This window comes from Ranitomeya variabilis, chromosome 1, assembly GCF_051348905.1.
Source record: "Ranitomeya variabilis isolate aRanVar5 chromosome 1, aRanVar5.hap1, whole genome shotgun sequence".
Lineage (NCBI taxonomy): Eukaryota > Metazoa > Chordata > Amphibia > Anura > Dendrobatidae > Ranitomeya > Ranitomeya variabilis.
The window spans coordinates 443,982,426-443,997,361 of record NC_135232.1 but is presented as its reverse complement, the minus strand read 5'-3'; the positions used below and the strand labels follow the sequence as shown (position 1 = coordinate 443,997,361).

Here is a 14,936-nt window from a genome sequence, read left to right as displayed (position 1 = left end):
GATTGAGACTGAAGGCCACCAACAATGAAGGCACAGACATAGTAATAAGGAATAAAGAAACAAACCAAAATGTGAGCTATTTTATTCTGATGACAACTTTACATACCACTGCCATGCTTCTCAAGCAGCTTCATCAGGTAGTCACCTGGAATGGCATTCCAACAGTCTTAATGGATTTCCCAGAGGAGCCGAGCAGTTGTTGGCTGCTTTGCCTTCAAACTGTGGTCCAACTCAAACTTTCTCATTTGGGTAGAGGGAGGTCTGGTGGTTGTGGAGGCTATGTTATCTGACGCAGCACTCCATCACTCACACTCTAGGTCACGTGGCCCTTACATAGCCTAAAGGTGTGTTTTGGGTCATTGTTCTGTTGCAACACAAATGATGATCCTACTAAGTGCAACCTAAATTGGATGCAGAATGCTGTTGTAGACATGCTGGGCAAGTGAACTTTGAATTTGGAATAAATCACCAACAGTTAATCTGAAAAGCACCCCCACACCGTCCACCTCACTCTTCATGCTTCATGGTGAGCACCACACATGTAGAAATCATTTGCTCACTTTTTTTTTTTACATCTCACTAAGACATTGCAGTTGGTACCAAAAATCTGAAATTTTGGTGCATTAGACAATAGTACAGATTTCCACTGATCTCATGTCCAGTTCTTGCGTTGCTTGGCAAAAAAAAAGTATCTTCTTGGTTGCATTCCTCAGTGGCTTCTTTTGCACAATTCAACCATAAAGGCATGCTTTTTTGCAGTCTCCTCTGGTTGGGGATGTTGAGATGTGTCTGCTACTTGATGTTTATGCATAGTTTATAAGGGCTATTATGTGAGCTGTTAACAATAGTAACTTTGACTAACTCATCCTCTGCAACAGAGGACGTTCTTGGCCTTCCTTTCCTAGAGCGGTCCTCATGAGAGCCTGTTTCATCCTAATATTTATGGTTTTCATGACTGCACTTGAGGATAACTTCCAAGGTTCTAGAAAATTCCAAATCCAAGTAAGAATGGACTGTAATTTCTCCTTATTTGAGTGTTTCCTGCCATATTATAGCTCAGCACTGTATGGAACTGTGTAATAGAACCGACTCCTCACAACTCACGTGATGGTCACAAACTTTCTGAAGACCGGTGATTCCACAAACTATCGACAAGACATACCCGTTCATTGGAGGCCACTAAACTACTTGATGAAGCTGCTTGAGAGAATATCAAGGGGGAGAAGGGGCTGTAAAACGGTCAACAAAGTTCTTTGAATTTAATGCTTAACACATTCTATTTTTTTGCACACATGTTTTTTACTGCTTGTTTCCACGTGTTTCTTTGTGGTTTTGTTGCCTTCAGTCTGTATCAATCTACAATGGGTACATCCCATTAAAAAAGCCATTGCAAGAACAGGTGTGTCAAAACTCTTGGCTGGTACTACTATAATATATACACATACAGTACAGACCAAAGCTCCCAACATAAGGACCCGAACCAATGAGAACAAGACAGGGAATATTAGTAATATTAAATTATTTATTAATAGATAGCAATAGTGACAACCATTTATTAAAGAAAATGTAATAAATAAAATAATTAAAATACATATATTAATAATTTACAAAATATGTGCACAATAAAAGCCGCAAATTCATAAGGCAAGCAAAATACTACACAAATCCATATGGCAATTTATCCCAATATACACCAGAAAAAAATTTAAATAATAAAAAGAAATTAATAATAAAAATATATATATATATATATATATATATATATATATATATATATATATATATATAGTGTATGTGTCAGTGATATGGATATCACTGAAAACACCAAACAATTCTCACTCAAAATCCAGGTGATCATGCGGAAAAATAAAGTGCTATGTGCAAAAAATCAGTTACCACCAAGAACTCCTGAAGTGTAAAAAGTGGCCATAAGGCCAACAAGGTGCAACGTGCCAATATATATGAGAGAAAATGCCAATTACTTACAATGATAGATAAAGGGAATGACCCCAGGCTGCCAGCGGCTTTCTAATGTGCACCCCGACGCGCGTTTCAGACACGCAGTCCTTCGTCAGGGGGATTGCTAGATACCTTTTTAATACCCTTTTAGAAATGTTTTTTTCTTTTAAGCGCTAACGACTTTTGTTATTGGCTTTATTTTAAAATTCCCTACAGATCTCGCTATCCTGCTAAATCATTTATTGTTTGTTGTTTTTGTTCTTCCTGTGATGTTTTGTTTGAAGAGAGTTTCAAATGGGATGTCACAGGAGGCTGGCCCTACAGTCACTTCCTCACAGCTTCTCTACCCCCGGAGCAAGATGACATTATTATTATTATTTACGGTATATAGCACCATTGATTCCATGGTGCTGTACATGAGAAGGGGTTACATACTAGTTACAGATATCACTTACAGTAAACAAACTAACAATGACAGACTGATACAGAGGGGCGAGGACCCTGCCCTTGCGGGCTTACATTCTACAGGATGGTGGGGATGGAGACAATAGGTTGAGGGTTGCACGAGCTCCGGTGTTGGTGAGGCTGTAGCTCCGGTAGTGGTGAGGAGGCAGCGGGGTCAGCCTGCAGGCTGTAGGCTTTCCTGAAGAGATGGGTTTTCAGGTTCCATCTGAAGGATCCGAATGTAATTGATAGTCGGACGTGTTGGGGCAAAGAATTCCAGAGGATGGGGGATATTCGGGAGAAGACATTATAGGCTGGCGCTGTGGTGACTTATTGCAGGTTCTCTCACTGCCGTTACCTGATGAAGTCCTGTTTCAGTAGTGGTGATGAAGTAACCAAAACTTCTGTCCTCGCTGCCTGCCTCATCAGTAGCCGCCACTGCCATGGTCAGTACTTCGGTTCCCGCCTCGTTTACTGAAGTGAGACGTCATCAGGAGGTTGTGATAAAAGCAGGGTAACTGATACTAGCTTATTAGAAAAGTGTATTAGACATCTTTCTCTAGTGATAATCTTTTGTTATGCCTGTAGTTTCCAGTAGGTACTGTTAGAGAACTAGTTGCCATATTTTATGCTAAAGATAAGGTAACAAACGGTGTAAGAATTGTGTAAAATGTATAAACTTTATTGATGTTTTTGTGCAACTTTTCTTGTTGCAATCCAGACATTGATAAATAGTAAGAATCAGCTTGTTTGCTGTTGTTCGTATCTTTAATCATGACCTAAAAATGATAATTTGTCTGCGTTATATACCCATATACACAGGCCTGCATTAGGGAGACATGTCCATAAGATATGAGTGTGAATAGAATACTTAGGCTATGTGCACACGTTCAAGATATCTTGCAGAAATTTCCTGAGCAAAACCGGATATTTTATGCAAGAAATCCGCATGCGTTTTTTTCGCGCTTTTTTCTCACTTTTTTTGCAGATTTTTTCGCCTTTTTTTCCAGAGATTTCCCATTGCATTGATATAGTGGGAAATCCGCAAAATTAACCCCTTCATGACCTTGGAATTTTCCGTTTTTCCGTGTTCGTTTTTTGCTCCCCTTCTTCCCAGAGCCATAACTTTTTTATTTTTCCGTCAATATGGCCATGTGAGGGCTTATTTTTTGCAAAACAAGTTGTAGTTTTGAACGACATCGTGTACTAGAAAACGGGAAAAAAATTCCAAGTGCGGTGAAATTGCAAAAAAAGTGCAATCCCACACTTGTTTTTTGATTGGCTTTTTTACTAGGTTCACTAAATGCTAAAACTGACCAGATATTATGATTCTCCAGGTCAGTACGAGTTCATAGACACCAAAAATGTCTAGGTTCTCTTTATCTAAGTGGTGAAAAAAAAAATCCAAACTTTGCTAAAAAAAAAAAAAAATTGTTCCATTTTCCGATACCCGTAGCGTCTCCAATAATGATAGCATTTTGGTGCAAATACGTTCTTTTGATCGCCCGTTATTGCATTTTAATGCAATGTCGCGGCAACCAAAAAACGTAATTCTGGCGTTTCAAATTTTTTTCTCGCTATGCCGTTTAGCGATCAGGTTAATCCTTTTTTTTATTGATAGATCGAGCGATTCTGAATGCAGCGATACCAAATATGTGTAGGTTTGATTTTTTTTTTATTGATTTATTTTGAATGGGGCGAAAGGAGGCTAGAAGCTGGCACAACGCGATCAGCTCTGCTACATAGCAGATCGCTGCTATGCAGCAGAAATGCAGGTGTGCTGTGAGCGCCGACCACAGGGGGGGCGCTCACAGCAGGCCGGCATCAGTAACAATAGAGGTCTCAAGGACCTCTATGGTTACAATGCAGAAGCATCGCTGACCCCCGATCATGTGACGGGGGTCGGCGATACGCTCATTTCCGGCCGCCCGGCTGGAAGCGCCGGTTAAATGCCGCTGTCAGCGTTTGACAGCGGCATTTAACTAGTTAATAGCGGCGGGTGAATCGCGATTTCACCCGCCGCTATTGCGGGCACATGTCAGCTGTTCAAAACAACTGACATGTCCCAGCATTGATGCGGGCTCACCGCCGGAGCCCTGCATCAAAGCAAATCCACAACGTGTACACACAGCCTTATTGTAGCAATCAGGAAAAAACAACTAATTATTGTAACATATGAGTGCACATCTTTCTAACATTAAGATTCACTATTTTGTCAATTGACACTCAAAATAGAAATTTCTCTTCATAAGTAACAGGAGCTTGCAGAAAAGATTAAAAAATAAATTGCCCAATTTAGTTGATGAGTGAGAAGTTAAGTTGAAGGTTATGTTAACACTAGAGTAATCGTAGACACACCAAAACACTGCAACAACAATTATTCACCCTCCTGACATATGTCAGCAGGATGCAGGCACATTTTTAGGAAACCTTGTTTATTCTTTCTGGCTTGTGACTGGTTAGGCTGCAGAATTATTATTATTATTATTTATTGTTATAGCGCCATTTATTCCATGGCGCTTTACAAGTGAGGAGGGGTATACATAATAAAAACAAGTACAATAATCTTGAACAATACAAGTCATAACTGGTACAGGAGGAGTGAGGACCCTGCCCGCGAGGGCTCACAATCTACAAGGGATGGGTGAGAATACAGTAGGTGAGGATAACATACTAAAGATTATATGATTGTCCCAAAGGTCCAACTACTGGTATCAACTTTAAGTTGTTAGAACTCTCTGTAGTGGCAGCTAGTTTTCACAGTTTTCCCTTGCATATCCCAAAACTACATTAAAAATCTTGCATTCCTATTAGACTGTCCCTGTGTGTATGACTGTAATGAGGAAAAATAATAGTGTGATGTGAATTGTGATCAGACTTCCCTGGCCCTCAGGGGAACATGTGAATCCTCGTGGTGGCCACTGTGCAATTGTCGGCATCCCACCTCCAGCATGATCGGTGTTTGGCACAGTACACGATGCACTATACACCTCTGGCAAAAATTAAGAGACCACCAAAAATGATCATCAAAACCCTGTCATGGGCAGCCCAATCTCCAGACCTGAACCCCAATGAAAACCTCTGGAATGTAATCAAGAGGATGATGGATAGTCACAAGCCATCAAACAAAGAACTGCTTACATTTTTGCGCCAGAAGCAGTGTGAAAGCCTGGTGGAAAGCATGCCAAGACGCATGAAAGCTGTGATTACAAATCATGGTTATTCCACAAAATATTGATTTCTGAACTCTTCCTGAGTTACAACATTAGTATTGTTGTTTCTAAATGATTATAAATTTGTTTTCTTTGCATTATTTGAGGTCTGAAAGCACTGTTTTTTTTTTTTTATTATTTCAGGAAAAAAATACAAAATTTATTGCTTGGAAATTCGGCGACATGTTGTCAGAAATTTCTAGAATAAATGAACAATTTACATTTTACTCAAAAATATACCTATAAAGAGAAATATCAGACAAACTGACAATTTTGCAGTGGTCTCTTAATTTTTGCCAGAGCTGTATACAAAAGAAGCATGCTATTTTCTAATGAACTACTCAGTTTATTATTACAGTATATAGAGTAATAGGCTGAAATGACATAAAGGAGCTGCAGCAGGTTCTTTATTATACTCCGTGCCCCTGCGTTGTCTTCTCACCATCAATGCAAGGACCCCTTTCCCGCCAATCATTTTTCAGCATTTTGCTGATTCTTAAGACCTGCTTCTGCTTTTGGCCTGCCATTTTTTTAAGCATATATAACCCGGCTCATAGAACGATGAGGCAACAAATTAATGCTGGAAAAAGTGTGTTCTAGATATTTTATAAAAAGCCTATCATCTCTTTTCTCTCCAGGGGGAAGGATAACTTCCAGCATGACCTGCCAACTAATGACCTTCACAGCCTGCTGGGAGTAGTAGTTTTTTCAACAGATTGCATTTTGCAGAATGTGATGGCGCTATATTAGAAAGCATAATAAATAAGTGGCAAATTTACAAAGGAACTTTCTTACGATTGAGGTCACACAGTGACCACAGTGCAACCAAAAAGTACTATGTGCTTTCACAAAAAAAAAAAAAAAAAAAAAAAAAAAAAAATGCCTGTTATTCCCAATAATTAGTAGGGCACCTGCATGTAGAACATTTTTGCTGACACTGCAGTTGTCATCTTCCCTATTTGCATCACTCCTGCCTGCAAATGTTTCTGATACAGAGAACAATAGGGAGCTGCACACAACTCTTAATGCATACAATATTAAATGTGCCGTATCAACACTTTAATTAACCCCTTCATGACCCAGCCTATTTTGGCCTTAATGACCTTGCCGTTTTTTGAAATTCTGACCAGTGTCCCTTTATGAGGTAATAACTCAGGAACGCTTCAACGGATCCTAGCGATTCTGAGATTGTTTTTTCGTGACATATTGGGCTTCATGTTAGTGGTAAATTTAGGTCGATAATTTCTGAGTTTATTTGTGAAAAAAACGGAAATTTGGCAAAAAATTTGAAAATTTCGCAATTTTCACATTTTGAATTTTTATTCTGTTAAACCAGAGAGTTATGTGACACAAAATAGTTAATAAATAACGTTTCCCACATGTCTACTTTACATCAGCACAATTTTGGAAACAATTTTTTTTTTTGCTAGGAAGTTATAAGGGTTAAAATTTGACCAGTGATTTCTCATTTTTACAACAAAATTTACAAAACCATTTTTTTTAGGGACCACCTCACATTTGAAGTCATTTTGAGGGTTCTATATGGCTGAAAATACCCAAAAGTGACACCATTCTAAAAACTGCACCCCTCAAGGTGCTCAAAACCACATTCAAGAAGTTTATTAACCCTTCAGGTGTTTCACAGCAGCAGAAGCAACATGGAAGTAAAAAATGAACATTTAACTTTTTAGTCACAAAAATGATCTTTTAGCAACAATTTTTTTATTTTCCCAGCGGTAAAAGGAGAAACTGGACCACGAACGTTGTTGTCCAATTTGTCCTGAGTACGCTGATACCTCATATGTGGGGGTAAACCACTGTTTGGGCGCACGGCAGGGCTTGGAAGGGAAGGAGCGCCATTTGACTTTTTGAATGAAAAATTGGCTCCAATCTTTAGCGGACACCATGTCATGTTTGGAGAGCCCCCGTGTGCCTAAACATTGGAGCTCCCCCACAAGTGACCCCATTTTGGAAACTAGACCCCCCAAGGAACTTATCTAGAAGCATAGTGAGCACTTTAAACCCCCAGGTGCTTCACAAATTGATCCGTAAAAATGAAAAAGTACTTTTTTTTCACAAAAAAATTATTTTAGCCTCAATTTTTTCATTTTCACATGGGCAACAGGATAAAATGGATCCTAAATTTTGTTGGGCAATTTCTCCTGAGTACACAAATACCTCACATGTGGGGGTAAACCACTGTTTGGGCACATGGTAAGGCTCGGAAGGGAAGGAGCGCCATTTGACTTTTTGAATGAAAAATTATCTCCATCGTTAGCGGACACCATGTCGCGTTTGGAAAGCCCCTGTGTGCCTAAACATTGGAGCTCCTCCACAAGTGACCCCATTTTGGAAACTAGACCCCCCCAAGGAACTCATCTAGAGGCATAGTGAGCACTTTAAACCCCCAGGTGCTTCACAAATTGATCCGCAAAAATGAAAAAGTACTTTTTTTTCACACAAAATTTCTTTTAGCCTCAATTCTTTCATTTTCACATGGGCAACAGGATAAAATGGATCCTAAAATTTGTTGGGCAATTTCTCCTGAGTATGCCGATACCTCATATGTGGGGGTAAACCACTGTTTGGGTGCATGGCAAGGCTCGGAAGGGGAGGCGTGCCATTTGACTTTTTGAATGGAAAATTAGCTCCAATCGTTAGCGGACACCATGTCGCGTTTGGAGAGCCCCTGTGTGCCTAAACATTGGAGCTCCCCTACAAGTGACCCCATTTTGGAAACTAGACCCCCCAAGGAACTTATCTAGATGCATAGTGAGCACTTAGAACCCCCAGGTGCTTCACAGAAGTTTATAACGCAGAGCCGTGAAAATAAAAAAATAATTTTTCTTTCCTCAAAAATGATTTTTAGCCCAGAATTTTTTATTTTCCCAAGGGTAATAGGAGAAATTGGACCCCAAATTTTGTTGTCCAGTTTGTCCTGAGTACGGTGATACCCCATATGTGGGGGTAAACCACTGTTTGGGCGCACGGCAGGGCTCGGAAGGGAAGGCACGCCATTTGGCTTTTTGAATGGAAAATTAGCTCCAATCATTAGCGGACACCATGTCGCGTTTGGAGAGCCCCTGTGTGCCTAAACATTGGAGCTCCCGCACAAGTGACCCCATTTTGGAAACTAGACCTCCCAAGGAACTAATCTAGATGTGTGGTGAGCACTTTGAACCCCCAAGTGCTTCACAGAAGTTTATAACGCAGAGCCGTGAAAATAAAAAATGTGTTTCCTTTCCTCAAAAATATTTTTTAGCCCAGAATTTTTTTATTTTTGCAAGAGTAACAGGAGAAATTGGACCCCAAAAGTTGTTGACCAGTTTCTCCTGAGTACGCTGATACCCCATATGTGGGGGTAAACCACTGTTTTGGCACACGTCGGGGTTCGGAAGGGAAGTAGTGACATTTTGAAATGCAGACTTTGATGGAATGCTCTGCGGGCATCAGGTTGCGTTTGCAGAGCCCCTGATGTGCCTAAACAGTAGGAACTCCCCACAAGTGACTCCATTTTGGAAACTAGACCCCCAAGGGAACTTATCTAGATGTGTGGTGAGCACTTTGAACCCCCAAATGCTTCACAGAAGTTTATAACGCAGAGCCGTGAAAATAATAAATGTGTTTCCTTTCCTCAAAAATATTTTTTTAGCCCAGAATTTTTTATTTTTGCAAGACTAACAGGAGAAATTGGACCCCAAAAGTTGTTGTCCAGTTTCTCCTGAGTACGCTGATACCCCATATGTGGGGGTAAACCACTGTTTGGGCACATGCCGGGGCTCGGAAGGGAAGTAGTGACGTTTTGGAATGCAGACTTTGATGGAATGGTCTGCGGGCATCATGTTACGTTTGCAGAGCCCCTGATATGCCTAAACAGTAGAAACCCCCCACAAGTGACCCCATTTTGGAAACTAGACGCCCCAAGGAACTTATCTAGATGTGTGGTGAGCACGTTCAACCCCCAAGTGCTTCACAGAAGTTTACAACGCAGAGCCGTGAAAATAAAAAATCATTTTTCTTTCCTCAAAAAAGATGTTTTAGCAAGCAATTTTTTATTTTCACAAGGGTAACAGGAGAATTTGGACCCCAATATTTGTTGCCCAGTTTGTTGTGAGTATGCTGATACCCCATATGTGGGGGTAAACCACTGTTTGGGCGCACGTCAGGGCTCGGAAGGGAAGTAGTGACATTTGAAATGCAGACTTTGATGGAATGGTCTGCGGGCGTCACATTGCATTTGCAGAGCCCCTGATGTGCCTAAACAGTAGAAACACCCCACAAGTGACCCCATTTTGGAAACTAGACCCCCGAAGGAACTTATCTAGATGTGTGGTGAGCACGTTCAACCCCCAAGTGCTTCACAGAAGTTTACAACGCAGAGCCGTGAAAATAAAAAAATCATTTTTCTTTCCTCAAAAAAGATGTTTTAGCAAGCAATTTTTTATTTTCACAAGGGTAACAGGAGAATTTGGACCCCAATATTTGTTGCCCAGTTTGTTGTGAGTATGCTGATACCCCATATGTGGGGGTAAACCACTGTTTGGGCGCACGTCAGGGCTCGGAAGGGAAGTAGTGACATTTGAAATGCAGACTTTGATGGAATGGTCTGCGGGCGTCACATTGCATTTGCAGAGCCCCTGATGTGCCTAAACAGTAGAAACACCCCACAAGTGACCCCATTTTGGAAACTAGACCCCCGAAGGAACTTATCTAGATGTGTGGTGAGCACTTTCAACCCCCAAGTGCTTCACAGAAGTTTATAACGCAGAGCCGTGAAAATAAAAAATAATTGTTCTTTCCTCAAAAATTATGTTTTAGCAAGTAATTTTTTATTTTTGCAAGGGTAACAGGAGAAATTGGACCCCAACAGTTGTTGCCCAGTTTGTCCTGAGTACGCTGGTACCCCAAATGTGGGGGTAAACCACTGTTTGGGCACACGTCGGGGCTTGGAAGGGAGGGAGCACCATTTGACTTTTTGAATGCAAGATTGGCTGGAATCAATGGTGGCGCCATGTTGCGTTTGGAGACCCCTGATGTGCCTAAACAGTGGAAACCCCTCAATTCTAACTTCAACACTAACCCCAACACACCCCTAATCCTAATCCCAACTGTAGCCATAACCCTAATCACAACCCTAACCCCAACACACCCCTAACCACAACCCTAACCGCAACACACCCGTAACCCTAATTCCAACCCTAACCACAACTGTAACCCCAACACACCCCTAACCCTATCCGTAACCCTAACCACAAGCCTAATCTTAACCCTATTTCAAACCCTAGCCCTAATTCCAACCCTAACTCTAATTCCAACCCTAACCCTAAGGCTATGTGCCCACGTTGCGAATTCGTGTGAGATTTTTCCGCACGATTTTTGAAAAATCTGCAGGTAAAAGGCACTGCGTTTTACCTGCGGATTTACAGCAGATTTCCAGTGTTTTTTTGTGCGGATTTCACCTGCGGATTCCTATTGAGGAACAGGTGTAAAACGTTGCGGAATCCGCACAAAGAATTGACATGCTGCGGAAAATACAACGCAGCGTTTCTGCACGGAATTTTCCGCACCATGGGCACAGCGGATTTGGTTTTCCTTAGGTGTACATGGTACTGTAAACCTGATGGAAAACTGCTTCAAATTCGCAGCGGCCAATCCGCTGCGGATCCGCGGCCAATCCGCTGCGGATCCGCTGCCAATCCGCTGCCGATCCGCTGCGGATCCGCTGCCAATCCGCGGCCCATCCGCTGCGGATCCGCTGCCAATCCGCTGCGGATCCGCTGCCAATCCGCTGCGGATCCGCGTCCGATCCGCTGCGGATCCGCGTCCGATCCGCGTCCGATCCGCTGCCGATCCGCTGCGGATCCGCGGCCGATCCGCTGCGGATCCACGGCCGATCCGCTCTGTGTGCACATGCCATAACCCTACCCCTAATTACCCTACCCGTAACCCTAACCCTACCCCTAACCCTACCCCTAGTTCTAACCCTAGTTCTAATCCTAACCCTAGAGGGGAAAAAAAAAAAAAAAAAAATTCTTTATTTTATTATTGTCCCTATGGGGGTGATAAAGGGGGGGGGGGTTATTTATTATTTTTTTTTTTTGATCGCTGTGATAGAACCTACCACAGCGATCAAAATGTACCTGTAAGGAATCTGCCGACTGGCAGATTCGGCGGGCGCACTGAGCATGCGCCCGCCATTTTCCAACATGGCGGCGCCCAGCGAGGAGACGGACGGACACCGGGAGGATCGGTAAGTATGAAGGGGTGGTGGGGGGGTGGATCGGAGCACGGGGGGGGGGAACGGAGCACAGGGGGGGTGGGTCTGGGCAAGGAGGGAGCGGACAGGAGGACGGGGGAGCCGGCAGGCGGACGGAGGGGACCGGACCCCATAACAGAGGACGGGGGGGGCGATCGGTGGGCGTGGGGGGGGGGTACTTCAGTATTTCCAGCCATGGCCGATGATATTGCAGCATCGGCCATGGCTGGATTGTAATATTTCACCATTTTTTTAGGTGAAATATTACAAATCGCTCTGATTGGCAGTTTCACTTTCAACAGCCAATCAGAGCGATCGTAGCCACGGGGGGGTGAAGCCACCCCCCCTGGGCTGAAGTACCACTCCCCCTCTCCCTGCAGATCGGGTAAAATAGGAGTTAACCCCTTCACCCGATCTGCAGGGACGCGATCATTCCATGACGCCACATAGGCGTCATGGGTCGGATTGGCACGGGTTTTCATGACGCCTACGTGGCGTCATGGGTCGGGAAGGGGTTAACTACCATCTGCATGAGTAAAAAAAAATATTTATTTATGGACTTGTCCACACAAGGGTAAAAATGTATGTGTATATGCATATACAGTACAGACCAAAAGTTTGGACACACCTTCTCATTTAACGATTGTTCTGTATTTTCATGACTCTGAAAATTGTACATTCACACTGAAGGCATCAAAACTATGAATTAACACGTGGAATTATATACTTAACAAAAATGTGTGAAACAACTGAAAATATGTCTTATATTCTAGGTTCTTCAAAGTAGCCACCTTTTGCTTTGATGACTGCTTTGCATATTCTTGGCATTCTCTTGATGAGCTTCAAGAGGTAGTCACCGGGAATGGTCTTCCAACAATCTTGAAGGAGTTCCCAGAGATGCTTAGCACTTGTTGGCCCTTTTGCCTTCACTCTGCGGTCCAGCTCCCTCCAAACCATCTCGATTGGGTTCAGGTCTGGTGACTGTAGAGGCCAGGTCATCTGGCGTAGCACCCCCATCACTCTCCTTGGTAAAATAGCCCTTACACAGCCTGGAGGTGTGTTTGGGGTCATTGTCCTGTTGAAAAATAAATGATGGTCCAACTAAACGCAAACCGGATGGAATAGCATCTGTTGCAAAATGCTGTGGTAGCCATGCTGGTTCAGTATGCCTTCAATTTTGAATAAATCCCCAACAGTGTCACCAGCAAAGCACCCCCACACCATCACACCTCCTCCATGCTTCACGGTGGGAACCAGGCATGTAGAGTCCATCCGTTCACCTTTTCTGCATCGCACAAAGACACGGTGGTTGGACCCAAAGAACTCAAATTTGGACTCATCAGACCAAAGCACAGATTTCCACTGGTCTAATGTCCATTCCTTGTGTTCTTTAGCCCAAACAAGTCTCTTCTGATTGTTGCCTGTCCTTAGTTGTGGTTTCCTAGCAGCTATTTTACCATGAAGGCCTGCTGTACAAAGTCTCCTCATAACAGTTGTTGTAGAGAAGTGTCTGCTGCTAGAACTCTGTGTGGCATTGACCTGGTCTCTAATCTGAGCTGCTGTTAACCTGCGATTTCTGAGGCTGGAGACTTGGAAAAACTTATCCTCAGAAGCAGAGGTGACTCTTGGTCTTCCTTTCCTGGGGCGGTCCTCATGTGAGCCAGTTTCTTTGTAGCACTTGATGGTTTTTGCCACTGCACTTGGGGACACTTTCAAAGTTTCCAATTTTTCGGACTGACTGACCTTCATTTCTTAAAGTAATGATGGCCACTCGTTTTTCTTTACTTAGCTGCTTTTTTCTTGCCATAATACAAATTCTAATAGTCTATAAAGTAGGACTATCAGCTGTGTATCCACCAGACCTCTGCACAACACAACTCATGGTCCCAACCCCATTTATAAGGCAAGAAATCCCACTTATTAAACCTGACAGAGCACACCTGTGAAGTGAAAACCATTCCCGGTGACTATCTCTTGAAGCTCATCAAGAGAATGACAAGAGCGTGCAAAGCAGTCATCAAAGCAAAAGGTGGCTACTTTGAAGAACCTAGAATATGACATAATTTCAGTTGTTTCGCACTTTTTTGCTAAGTATATAATTCCACATGTGTTAATTCATAGTTTTGATGCCTTCAGTGTGAATGTACAATTTTCATAGTCATGAAAATACAGAAAAATCTTTAAATGAGAAGGTGTGTCCAAACTTTTGGTCTGTACTGTATGTTAGTAAAGAAACACAGTAGTGATACCAAAATATGATTATCAAAATAAAATTAAGTATAATATATACTATAATTTATGGATCACCTCCTGTGTGCTAGTTGTAGTGAAAACCACTAAAAGGTGAAAACCAAAGCTCCCAACATAAGGACCCGAACCAATGAGAACAAGACAGGGAATATTAGTAATATTAAATTATTTATTAATAGATAGCAATAGTGACAACCATTTATTAAAGAAAATGTAATAAATAAAATAATTAAAATACATATACGGTATTAATAATTTACAAAATATGTGCACAATAAAAGCCGCAAATTCATAAGGCAAGCAAAATACTACACAAATCCATATGGCAATTTATCCCAATATACACCAGAAAAAAATTTAAATAATAAAAAGAAATTAATAATAAAAAAAATATATATATATATATAGTGTATGTGTCAGTGATATGGATATCACTGAAAACACCAAACAATTCTCACTCAAAATCCAGGTGATCATGCGGAAAAATAAAGTGCTATGTGCAAAAAATCAGTTACCACCAAGAACTCCTGAAGTGTAAAAAGTGGCCATAAGGCCAACAAGGTGCAACGTGCCAATATATATGAGAGAAAATGCCAATTACTTACAATGATAGATAAAGGGAATGACCCCAGGCTGCCTAACCCCTTCATCCCCCAAGCCTGTTTTCACCTTCCTGACCAGGTCAAATTCTATTCTAACCAGTGTCACTTTTTGTAGTAATAACTCTGGAATGCGTCAACCTATCCCACTGATTCTAAGAATGTTTTGTAGTCACACATTGTACTTCACGTTATTGGTAAATTTTAGTCAATATT

General features: G+C 41.9%; 1 protein-coding gene across 7 annotated transcripts in view; it reads right to left on the bottom strand.

Annotated features, from left to right (window-relative positions):
• MLLT3 (MLLT3 super elongation complex subunit) overlaps positions 1 to 14,936 on the bottom strand; it is a 406,706-nt gene that overhangs the window by 92,669 nt on the left and 299,101 nt on the right. The gene's annotated exons all lie outside the window — the stretch shown is intronic.